Source organism: Phyllostomus hastatus, unplaced genomic scaffold, assembly GCF_019186645.2.
Source record: "Phyllostomus hastatus isolate PE091 unplaced genomic scaffold, TTU_PhHast_1.1 phas_scaffold_216, whole genome shotgun sequence".
Taxonomy (NCBI): Eukaryota; Metazoa; Chordata; class Mammalia; order Chiroptera; family Phyllostomidae; genus Phyllostomus; species Phyllostomus hastatus.
In genome coordinates, this window is record NW_025334018.1 from 12,122,616 (window position 1) to 12,134,871 (window position 12,256).

The following is a 12,256-nucleotide window of genomic DNA, read 5'->3' on the forward strand; positions in this document are numbered from 1 at the left end:
CCACCACACGGGGACCAGGAGCCCAGGCTTCCTCAGCCACCGTCCACACGTGGTCGGGAGCCGCATTCTTTTGTCTCCGCGTGTGGAATTATCTCAGAGCCTCCACGCCTTCCCTGGGTGACGCGATGGGGTCTTCCCTGGCTGTCCACACCCGAAGAAGCAACCGTGCTATTGGCAGCGAAGACAGCCAGAATACGTCAACCCGAAATATGCTACTGTGGCGTAAGGAATTTGGGGGTTGAAGGTAATTGAGAAGAAGCAGAAATAAGAAGCTCCCAGCTCTTCCCCCTGGGCCATGAAAGCAGGCCATAATTTCTTTTTGATTATTGATTTTAGAGAGAGAGAGAGGGAAAGAGAGAGAGAACATCAATGTGAGAGAGAAATATCAACAAATCGTCTCCTGTATGGGCCCCGAGTGCCGGGGATCAAACCCACAACCCAGGCACGTGCCGCGACCGGGAGGGGAGCTGGCATGGAACGACGCTTTAACCGACGGAGCAACCCGGCCAGGGCGGGACATAGATTTTTAAATGTGAAAATGTTCCTCCTCCCCGCTGCATCAGAAAGGACACAAGTTAGTCACCAGCATAATTTATCAGCCCGGAAAAGTTGCTGGAGGTATCTTCCTAACAAACTTTACTGCCCAGCCTTTATTTACTATTAGTTTCCCATTGATTGACCTTACTAGGTTGTGCTGCCTTTGAAGCCTAGAACCTCTTTCCTTTCCCTTATAGTTTCTCTACAAATTTACTGTCCCACAAATAAAAACAAAAACTTTACTTGTTGAGAATACAAATAAGCCTGAATTCTGAGCCACATCTTTGAGTTACTCATCTCCGAATACTCCCATTGGTTACATGCAAGATACACATGGTAATAAACGAGTTAGTTTCTCTGCTGTTAGTCTGTCCTTTACACGGAGCCCCAGCCAAGGATCTAAGATGGGGAGGGAGAGTTTTCCCACCCCTGCAGCAGATAAGCTTCTGGGTCGTCTCCCCAGAACACAGAAATCGCCCTCGAGAAAACCCCAGAGTTTATAGGTAGCAATTTGCCATTTCTCTCGGTTTCCCGGGACAGGAAGCCAGGTCCCTGGGGGACACAGGGAAGCTCGCCCATAATTCCATCATCTCTGAAAGGCTCACTGTCCCCTCCTAACAGTTCATTGTTAGCGTGGAGGGAAGTCTCTTGCATACGGAAGTAGCAACAAAGCAAGATCCGCAGACAGAACCCCCCGTTTCTGCATGACTCCTCGGTGCTGCGCCTTAAACCGACATGGGGACCTGCAGCTTTTTTGGGGGGAGGGTTGCTACTGGAAGGTGATTTCTGTGTTCTGGAAAGACTACCCAGAAGTTTATGTTTTTAAACAAGTAATACTTTATTAGAATTACACATTTAAAACCTTAGTTCTTGCTTGTTCATTTCAACTTAGGAAACTTATTTATTCACTAAACAATCGTCACCTAGCTCTGGGGCAGATGCCGAGGACGCATCAGGAACAGGACAGGTGAGACATCTCATCCCCACGAAGCTCACACACTCACGGGGGAAGAGCATAAAATAAAGCAAAAAAGTAAATGGTATACTATATTGGGATGTTACAATTTCTATGAAAAAATAAAATGGGGGCAAGGGAGAGAATGCACTTTAACACAGGGTGGTGAAGGAGACCCTGCTCAGAAGGTAAACACCTTCATGCATTTAATTGTTATTATTTTCAGACTTTAGATATAATTTAAACAAAGGGTATTTCCTGAATTGAATTACTGTCATTGGCAACACAGAATTTGATTGACTATATTGAATAGTAAAGCTACTCAAGTCATGAGCCAAAGCTGCGAGTAAAAATATAGCCCAAGACACAATTTTACGCTGGACTTTGAAAAAACATTTTCTTACAGAGACACGGTCAGACTCAAAACAGACCTAGAATTTATAATATTATCACATGTATATGTTGCGTTGTTGGCTTAGATTCTTTTCTCTTGCATCTCACAGCTCACTCTCCAATGCTGTCCCAGGCACAGTCAGCCGTATTGGCAAGAGAAATCCCAATAAACACTTCCAATGAGAAGAGTGGGAAACACACAAAGATGTCACAATGCAGGTCATTTGCAGCCGCACAATTCGTGGTCTTCTATGTTTATAGTGACAGGCAAGTGGCAGGGAGATAACTGACACATAAACACAGCTTCTTAAAGCGGGCACTCCCTCCGGTTTGCCGTCACCCCTGTAGGGCGCACTGGCTCTGAGAAGCCAGTGGCCAAAAGGGTGAGGGTGGGGAGTGGCTCCAGAGGGAGAGGCTGAGGTCAAGGCCACCGTCCTTCCCTCTGTGAAACTCCTAACCTCCACGATGTCCAAGGGTCCACTGTACTGTGAAACCTGTGGCAGCAGAGCTGGGCTCTGGGAAGCCCATTTGGGAACCCTGCGTCAAGGGTTCCGACGGGGGTTAGATGAGTTCACACACGCAAAGGTCTCGGGTGAGTGTCTGCGGCAGAGTGGTAGCTACTTCTGCCCTGGAACCCAGAAACTTGCCACGGGGAGGGAGGTTGGCATTAACGCACCAAATTATAATATAGCAAGGCCATTGCCTTACCCACGGCACGCGTGACATCCTCCGTGCACCCTGAGAAGCAGCACCCATGTTGGGAGTTAAGGGATGGCTTCACCGAGTAGGTGGCCCTTGAAGGAAGTGTGAAACGTGATTAGTCGTTTCCTAGGCAGACGTTCAAGACAGAGGGTGCCCTGGCCAGGGAAACGCCATGGGAGAGTAGTTCCATTGCCTGTGTAATTGATGACCAGCAGCCAGGGGACATGAGAAGGACGTGTAGGCATTTTGTTCCTGTTCAGTGTTGACACAGGTAATCCTTCCCACAGACACGTTTGCCTTGATCGGAATCGCCGTGATTTAAAGGTCTGTGCTAAGCCTAACTCCCTGAATGAACTCAGACCCTTTGTAAGACCCAAACAAATTCCAGTTTGCTAATGACCGCCGCCAGCGCAGAAGAGTCTGCTTCGTAACATTTGGTTTGGGGAAAAGACAATTAAACAGGAACACAATTAGTTCATACTCAGGGTTCTTCCCCGCCCCAGACTTCATTTGGCACCCCATAGTTTGCCGGGAAACACAGAAACACGTATGTTTTGGAAGTGACACCCGGTAAGCATGTCTCAGGACATTATCATGTTACACTGTTCCCACCGAGCTTTCAAAGCACTTCCATTGAATAAGCTCGGTGCTATTTCAAGCGCGACTTGTTGGGATTTGAAAGCAAGGCTTAGCCCTTGAGAAGAACGAGAGCGATTTAAGGAGGTGTGGAGAGAATGCTGACCCGGGTCCAAAATCCCTTCACGAGCGTATTTGGAAAGAAATCGTCATTCAGCATCGTTTAATATTTCTTTCTCGCCTGGGTAACAGGAGAACGCGAATCCATTGTTTGGATTGCTCTCCAGTCTTCTCCCATGCGAGTCTCTTCACACCGACTGTAAGACGTTCAACAGGAGGGACTTTGCAATTTTCTCTCTTTATTAAAATAGTAAAACCTGCCAACTTTTGTTTCAGCTAATTCTAAAAGAGAATGTGTCTTTCGTGCATGCGGTGAGGTGTGCGTGTGTGACAGTCCGCTGCCGTTGTCCCCGCCACGCAATGAATAAGGTGTTAGGATCTCACGTTACTTTTTCATTCGGGTGAAGAACATGTTTCTCTTGTGCCCCCCTGTTATTTTCTGCTGCTGTTCACAATAGAATTGAAAAAAATTGTTGTTAAACTTTATAAAAGAGTCTAAAATATAAATTCTGTGAGGATAGGGGACGAGGTCTGTTTTGCTGGTTTTTGGGTTTTTAGATTTTATTTATTTACTCTTAGAGAGAGGGAGAGAAACATCAGTGTGTGGTTGCCTCTCACGTGCCCCCCACCAGGGACCTGGCTCACACACAGGCATGTGCCCTGACCCATGTGCCCTGACCGGGAATCAAACCGGCAACCCTTCAGTTTGCAGGCCAGCACTCAATCCACTGAGCTACATCAGCCAGAGCAGAGACAAGGTCTGTTTTGCCCCTTGTAGATTTACCAGTCGACACAGAGCACAGGTAGACTGCATTGTCAATGTGCAATAATGACTGAATTGATACAAACACTCCTATTGGTTTGGAATATTTCCACAGAGTTAGTATCTGCATCTTCTTCCTGGTTCAGCACTGCATGGGGCTCACGGGTAGCTGTCCTGTTCTCAGGTAACTCAGAAATGGTTGGATTAAGACATTTAAACTTGGGGCCCCGGCTGGTCAGCTCAGTGGGTTGGAGCATCATTCCTATACACCACGGTTGTGGGTTTGATCCCTGGTGAGGGCACATACAAGGAACAACTGATGAGTGCATATGTAAGTGGAACAACAAAGTGATCTCTCTCTCTCTTCCTTCCTCTCTCTCTGTAAAGCTAATCAGTCAATAAATACAAATAAACAGCCCCAAACCTCCCAAACTAGGCCTTTAGGTGATCCTCGGTGCCGGAGGCAGCAGAGTCAAATTTGAAGGCAAAAAATGGTTAAAAGGTGAAGCTCTGGGTAGCACGAGGATGCAGGGCTCCTTATTCCAGGGAACACGGAGGTACTTCCAAACCCTTTTTCACCGATCGGGAGTCTCGGTATTTTCGGCACGCTCACTCAGGCAGTCTGGCGCGGCCTCCGGCATTGTTTCAAGGTCATGACTGGAATGAGGAGTGGACGTCGACAAGTCTTATAAAGTGCAGACGTGGCCCAAATAGCCTTTTACTCTTTGAGAGCTGTATTTTGTTTTCTGCTGGTAGTGGTGTGTTTGTTTTCATCCTGGGCGAAAACCCCGCTGCTGCTCTCTGGGTAGAGTTCTTGCTCCATTTAGAGAACAAGCGTCACAGTAGAAGTCACACCGGGGAAGTGGGCCCAAGTGTCCCTCTCTCCACTAGCCTCGGCCTGTGGGTGCGGCAGCCAAGAAGACCCCGCTGTCCGAGCACCGTGGCATCACGACAGGCCCTGGCCAGCACACGGGGACAGCATGGCTGGGACCGCCCAGGGGCTTCCGGTGCCATCGAGGGAGTCGGCCTCCAGCTGCACAGGGTGGAGGGAGGAGAGCTGTTGGGAACGGCCATTCTCTGCCCTCCACAGGTGACTCGTTCTGCCCAGAGCGCTGAGGGCCCCACTGTGGAAAACGCCCACCAGGGACGGGAGACAGAGGAGGATGGGGACTGAGGATGGGGAGGGAAAGGCCGGGGGCTGGAGAGAGGCAGCAGAGGTGGGCTGGGGAGAGGGCACACAGGCACAGGGGAATTGTGGGGGGTCCGAGGACCCCGCTGAGACCCTCATTTGCTCCCAGCATGCTCTGCCCCTAGATGGTGCTGCGGGGCAGTGTGTACAGAAATATAACCTCCCATCAAAGCCCCGAGTCCCAGCTTCCCCTCTGGGGCCCTGTGTATCTGGGGCTTGTCTAGAGCAGTCCCCCCTCCGGCCCCCAAACTAACTCCTGGATGCTGCCTTTGTCCTCCCCTGTCCCCTCCCTTGTCTTTGCAATTTCTCATCTGCTCTGTGCTCTGCGAGGTGCTTTCAGTGTATCCATCCTCTCGTGGATGCTCACGTGACGCCTGAGAGAGAGGCCCCAGCTCCTGCCTTAACAGATGAAGACTCTGGGACTCAGAGATATGAAGTCAGAAGCCCAGGGTCTCTCACTCAGTGGGTTCAACGGCTGGCGGCGGGGCTGGAACCCAGACGTGTGGGACTGCCAAGTCCACACTGCTGACAGTGGGCAGTCTCGTGCTTGACGCCCCCGGCCAGCTCTGTCTGACTCTGAGCACGGCTGGTGTCATCCTCCCGGTGCATCAGCTGGGGGCCAGCCTGTCGGCCATCTGCCCCTCAGTCCGTCAACGCCCTTTCCTGGGGGACACGGTGCCGTGTATGGAGCCCCGCCCTGGGCCCTGCAGCCGGGAGGTCACAGGTGGCTTCTGCGGGAGGGAGGTGGCTGCTGTGTGTCAGTCCTTCCCCAGCAGGAACCCCAGGGAGTGCCTTGCTCAGTGGTCCCCAGAGTATGGTCACAACTGAGTGAATGACCAGAAAAAGGGAGGGTGGGAGGAAAAAAAAAGGGACAGATAAAGTAACCTGAATCATCGTTGCTTTCTTCTGTTCTGACAACAAAACCATTTTCTTTTCCACTTAGAGTTGTAGCTGCACACGGGAGCAACAGGCAAGGGGTGCAAGAAATAGATCCTATTCTCGAGTAATTAGTCATTAAACTATCAGAGTCAAGATAAAAATTACTAGTCAATGTCATCCAGGGGGTAATAATCCTCTTTGAAAAGGAAGGCATAACCCTTTGATTCCACTTTTAAATGGCTTTTAAATTGGGGGAGAATTAGAAGAAAAGAAAGAGGGGGAGATCAAGAGCAACAACGAGAGAGGAAGGAGGGGAAAGGAGCCGAAGAGGGGGGGTGGTCTGCCCAGGCCCCACCAGGGCATGGGCCGTTTCCTCGGGGCCCTGCAGCCTCCGTGAGTGCCCGCTTCTGCTCTGCATCTGCAGGTCTTCCCTTCCTGCTCGCATTCGAAAATGAACAGGTAAATAAAACAGAATTCAGCCCTGGCTGGTGTGGCTCAGTGGACTGAGCACCAGCCTGTGAACCAAAGGGTCATGGGTTCGATTCCCAGTCAGGGCACATGCCTGGGTTGCAGGCCAGGTCCCCAGGAGGGGGTGCATGAGAGGAAACCACACATTGATGTTTTCTTTCTCCTTTCTCTCTCCTTTCCTCTCTGTCTAAAAATAAATTAAAAAGTATTTTAAAAAATAAAACAGAATTCAAAGGTAATTCCCCCCCTATATCTTATAGTCTACATACTAACTACATCATCGTTTTCATTGCATTTAAAAAATGATCGATCCATCACTCATTGGTCAGGCAACAAAATAAAATTAAGAAAATTATAGCCTGGATTAACCAGTTTATTATTATTATTATTATTATTATTATTATTATTATTATAGAGGAAGGGAGAGAGAAAAACACTGGTTTGTTGTTCCACTTGCTGATGCATTCATTGGTTGATTCTCTTATGTATCCTGACCCGGGATTGAACCCACAATCTTGGTGTAGTGACACAACACTCTAACCCACTTAGCTACCCAGCCAGGGATGGGTTAGCCACTTGTTGAAAACTTACAAAGCAGCTGAATGAGTTCTGTGACACTGAGCAGTTATTACTACAAGGAAGGAAACAGTGTTGGCAACCTCGGTGGTAGCAGAACAAGAAGACACCTTTTCCAGATGTCTCCTAGGTGCCTGGTGCTGCACTGAGCAACTGGCCAGCTACAGAAGAGAGTAAGAGAAAAAGCAGATATGGGATAATATATTGTTGACACGTCTCCTTGCCTGAAAGATGTTTTAGGGCTCATCAGAACAAAGGGCAGTCTTGTCTGCTATGACAAATAAAGAGAATCCCTTCTGTTACAGCTGGTAAGTTCATCTGCTGTTGGAGAAGGTGCAGCCAAGTGTCCAGAGAAATGATTTTCTCTCAGCCCTTCGGTCAACTGTCTGGATTTTATCAATGGCCCCGACTTCACTGAACGGAGCAGCGTGAGAGGCGAGCGTCCAAGTGCGTTCGTGTCCAGCTCTCCGGACGTGGGTAGGCAAAAGTCTCTGAGAGGAGCAGCTGTGAGCCATGAATAGGAGGCCCTCAAAATACCTTTGGTCAGAGTGTTAAGATCAATCAAGCAAACAGTTAACTTGAAGTGTCTGTTGCAGCCTCAATGAGATTTTATCTGTGGAATGAAAGATTAGGGGAGACTGAATTTATTGGCATTCAGAGGAAGTATTTATAAACTTGGCAGGACCTCATGTGAGCGCAGAACAAAGGCTGCCAAGGAGGGTCATAAACCGAGATGGATGGACTGAAATTATTTTCCACGTGCACCACGTACATATGGTTAGATTCGCGCCGCACGGCCCGAGCTCGGTGTCGAGTGCCCTGCGTGAACGCTGAAGCCATCTCCTTTGGGGGCGTGGGCTGGGGTGGGGAGCTGGAATCAATGCCAGGATTGGGATGAAGAAGAAGGGATGTTCTGAAGTATGAGGCTGTGCAGAGGGGAGGGGAATGGAGGCAGAAGACTTCAGCGAAAGGGAGGGGCAGACAGCTTCGTGGTGAGGTGCTAGCAGAAGGAAACCCTCGAGGGTGAGGCTGGTGGGGAAGGCCCGAGAGGGGACGGATGTGATGTGGGGAATGACACAGAAGAAGAAGAAGAGCGTCAAGGTCAAAGACTCAGTAGGGGAGCCAACGGTCTTGACCAACAAGGCACATGGGCCAAATCTGGCCCTGCTGCCTGGTGTTGCAAATAAAGTTTTATTGGAACACCATGATATTCATTTGCTTACAAATTGTTTCTGGTTGTTTTCGTGCTTCAACAGCTGAGTTGAATTGTTGGTACAGAGACCATATAACCCAGAAAGCTTAAGATATTTTCTATCCTGCCCTTTTCAGAAAACACTTGCCAAGCCCAGCCTTGACTGTGGAGCCCACACCCCCCTTAGCCACTCAAATGCCACCGACCTTGGCCAGGGTCCTTTTCCATCAATGGCAAAGCCTGATTCTACTCTACATCTATTTATTTTTATTCACATATGCTTAGAGTTTTGCCAGATTAAACTTGGGAAAGTAAATCTGACATCTTATCTAAACAAACAAACAAACAAGCAGCACATGCTGCTAGGAGACAGGAATGCATGCCCACACGTCCTGTAAGACAGTTTCCCCTGAAGACTCTTGCATTAAAGCAGTGGCCCAGTATGGACACATAGGTAGATACACTTTGCCTCCTCTCACGACCAAAAGAAGGACAACAACAAATTGAAAAACAAAAAATAAGCAGAACTGCCAGAAAATCAAACTGTGTGAAGTCTGACAACCAAGGAGTTAGAGAAGAAACATTCATTCAGACCTGTAGGAGGGGTGGAGACAGGCATCCGGGCAGGGAGGACTCACAGCAAGGTGGCAGTTGATGATCTGGTGAGGTGGCGGCTGGTGAAGCAGGTGGTCCCCTATTTGTGTGCACATAAACCAAGAGGAACAACTGGGGAGTGAGACAGACTGCACAACTTAGGGCTCCAGTATGGGGAAATAAAGCCTCAAAGCCTCTGGCTGAAAACAACTGTGGGGGTTGAGGTGGCAGCAGGAGAAACTCCCAGCCTCATGGGAGAGTTCATTGGAGAGACCCACAGGGTCCTAGAATGTACACAAACCCACCCATCTGGGAATCAGCACCAGAAGGACCCAATTTGCTTGTGGGTATCAGAGGAAGTGACTGAAAACCAGCAGAGAGCCCAGCAAGTGCCATTGTTCTCTCTTGGACCCCTCCCCCACATACAGCACCACAATGCAGTGATGCAGGTTGTCCCACCCTGGTGCCCCTGACTATGTAACAGGCATGTGGAGACAAAGAAATATGGCCCAAATGAAAGAACAGATCAAAGCTCCAGAAAAAAATACAACTAAGCAATGAAGAGATAGCCAATCTATCAGATGCAGAGTGCAAAACACTGGTAATTCAGGATGCTGACAGAAATGGTTGAGTATGGTTGCAAAATAGAGGAAAAATTGAAGGTTATGCTAAGTGAAATAAAGAAAAATGTGCAGGGAACCAATAGTGAATGGAAGGAAACTAGGACTCAAATCAATGGTTTGGACTAGAAGGAAGAAAGAAACATTCAAACAGAACAGAATGAAGAAACAAGAATTCAAAAAACTGAGTAGAAGCTTAGGAACCTCTAGGACTACTTTAAACATTCCAACATCTGGATCATAGGGGTGCCAGGAGAAGAGGAAGAGCAAGACATTGAAAACTTATTTTAAAACATAATGAAGGAGAACTTCCCCATCTGGCAAAGGAAATAGACAGGAAGTCGAGGAAGCTCAGAGAGTCCCAAAGAAGTTTGACCCAAGGAGGCACACACCAAGACACATCATAATTATGTTAGCAGAGATTAAAGATAAGGAGAGAATCTTAGAAGCAGCAAGAGAAAAGTTATCTGCAAAAGAGTTCCCATAAGACTATTAGCTGATTTCTCAAAAGAAACCTTACAGGCAAGAAGGGGCTGGAAACAAGTATTCCAAGTCATGACAGGCAAGGACCTAGATCCTAGAATACTCTAACCAGCAAAGCTATCATTTAGAATGGGAGAGCAGATAAAGTGCTTCCCAGATAAGGTCAAGTTAAAGGAGTTCCTCATCAGCAAGCCCTTATATGAAATGTTAAAGGGACTTATCTAAGAAAAGAACATCAAAAATATAAACAGTAAAATGATAAGTAACTCACAATTACCAACAATTAAACCCCCAAAAAGAAAAACAATAATGAACTAAGCAAACAACTAGAATAGGAACAGAATCACAGAAATGGAGATCACATGGAGGGTGATCAGTGGGGAGGGAGAGTAGGGAGAATGGGGGAAAAGGCACAGGGAATAAGAATCATAAACAGTAGGCACAAAATCAACAGGGGGAGGTTAAGAATAGTAGGGGAAATACATATGACCCATGGACATGAACTAAGGTGGGGGAATGATGGTGGGATGGGGGGTACAGGGCAGAGGGGAATAAAGGGGAGAAAAAAAGGAAACAACTGTAATAGCATACTCAATAAAATATATTTTAACAAATGACTAAAGCAGCAGTGCATTTTTATGGGTTGGAATGTATCCCCCAAATTCAAGTTGAAGTCTTAACCTTCAGTACCTCAGAATATTACCTTACTTGAAAATAGGATCTTTGCAGAGGTAATTAGCTAAGTTGAGGTCATTAGGGTGAGCCCCTAACCCAACAGGACTGGTGACTTTATAAGAAAGGGAACTTGGACAAAGATGTGCACCACGTGATGCTGACGGCAGAGCCGGGGGTGAGTCAGCAGACGCGAAGGAACACCAAAGATCGCAAGCCAACCACCAGAGGCTGGAGGACAGGCCTGCAACAGAGGCTCCTGCACACCCTCCGAAGGAACCAATGCAGCTGCCACCCTGAGCGGTACTTCCAGCCTTCAGAATTATGACCCAGTGAATTTCTGTTGTAGAGCCATTTAGTGTGTGGTGCTTTGTTACAGCAGCTTTAGCAAACTCATACACATGTGTACAAAGTTCCCAAGTAGACTTTCCTTGCTGGTAATGACCACAACCCTGGGGCCACCTTCATTCCCAAGGGACACTTCAGTGCATTGCTCACAGGAGTCTAAGGGTCTTTGCTTTTTTCCCCTAGAAAATCTGAAACTGACCTGCAAGCCTTCCAGAACCTGCCCTTCAGCTCTGGGAGTGCCTGTTTTCCACAAATCTTCTTCCCTGGCAAAGACTCCAGAGGAGTCACACACTTGCATTTTTATGTGCACACTTAGGACAGACCAGACGTGCTTTATCATCTTCCTAATTCACTCTCATCTTCAGGGTTTCCTTACAAGCAGTAAAAGCTATCAATCTGCACTGAAAATACCATATTCTTTTTTTTATTTTTAGGTGATCTTTAATTGAAATATTTTCCTTTGTAGTTCTTAACTAGCCGGGCACTCCACTGCACCGCTGTTGATGTCATCTATGATGTCGTGAGGGTGGCGGCCATCGACATTGCAGCCCACGGACTGGGCCGTCCCCAGGATCTCTTTAATAGTTCCAGAGAGTTCTCTAGCCAGAGATCGGTGCTGCATCTGTCGGGTGATGCTGATGATCTCATCAAAAGTGATATTTCCACTGTGCTGGATGTTTTTTTGCTTCTTTCTGTCTCGTGTGGTTCTTTGAGAGCTTTGATGATCAGAGCAGAGGCAGAAGGCGCTACCTCAGTCTGCGCCTGTTTATTCTGAATGGTCAGTTTCCTCAGACCCTTCTAGTCACCGGTTGCTTTGGCAATGTTGTCACCAACCTTTTTTGGAGACAAGCCCAGGGGGCTGATCTTGGGGGCCAGGTTGGACGTGGCACCAACTTCCCTGCCGGTGCACCTCAGGTAAATGACTTTGATCTCATTAGGGTCAAACTTCAGCGGCATGGTGGAGGCAGCTGGTGTCGGATGAACCCGGATTTGGGACGACCGAAGAAAGTTGAGCCTTCGCCTCCTCCGAGCCGAAAGCCGAAAAAAAAGCCATATTCTTTATTAGTGTGGTGGCCAATGGGGGGTCCAGACCCCCAGCAGGCCAGGAGCGATAGCCACCGACAGACAGGTCTGCACACGCGTCAGAATCGGCCTGTTGACTCAGTTCAGTTTCAAGAGTCCTGTACTT

At 48.0% G+C, this 12,256-nt stretch overlaps 1 pseudogene; it reads right to left on the reverse strand.

Annotated features, from left to right (window-relative positions):
• Window positions 1–11,482: 11,482 nt before the first annotated feature.
• Window positions 11,483–12,039, reverse strand: LOC123804720 (annotated as a pseudogene).
• Between the last annotated feature and the right edge of the window lie 217 nt (window positions 12,040–12,256).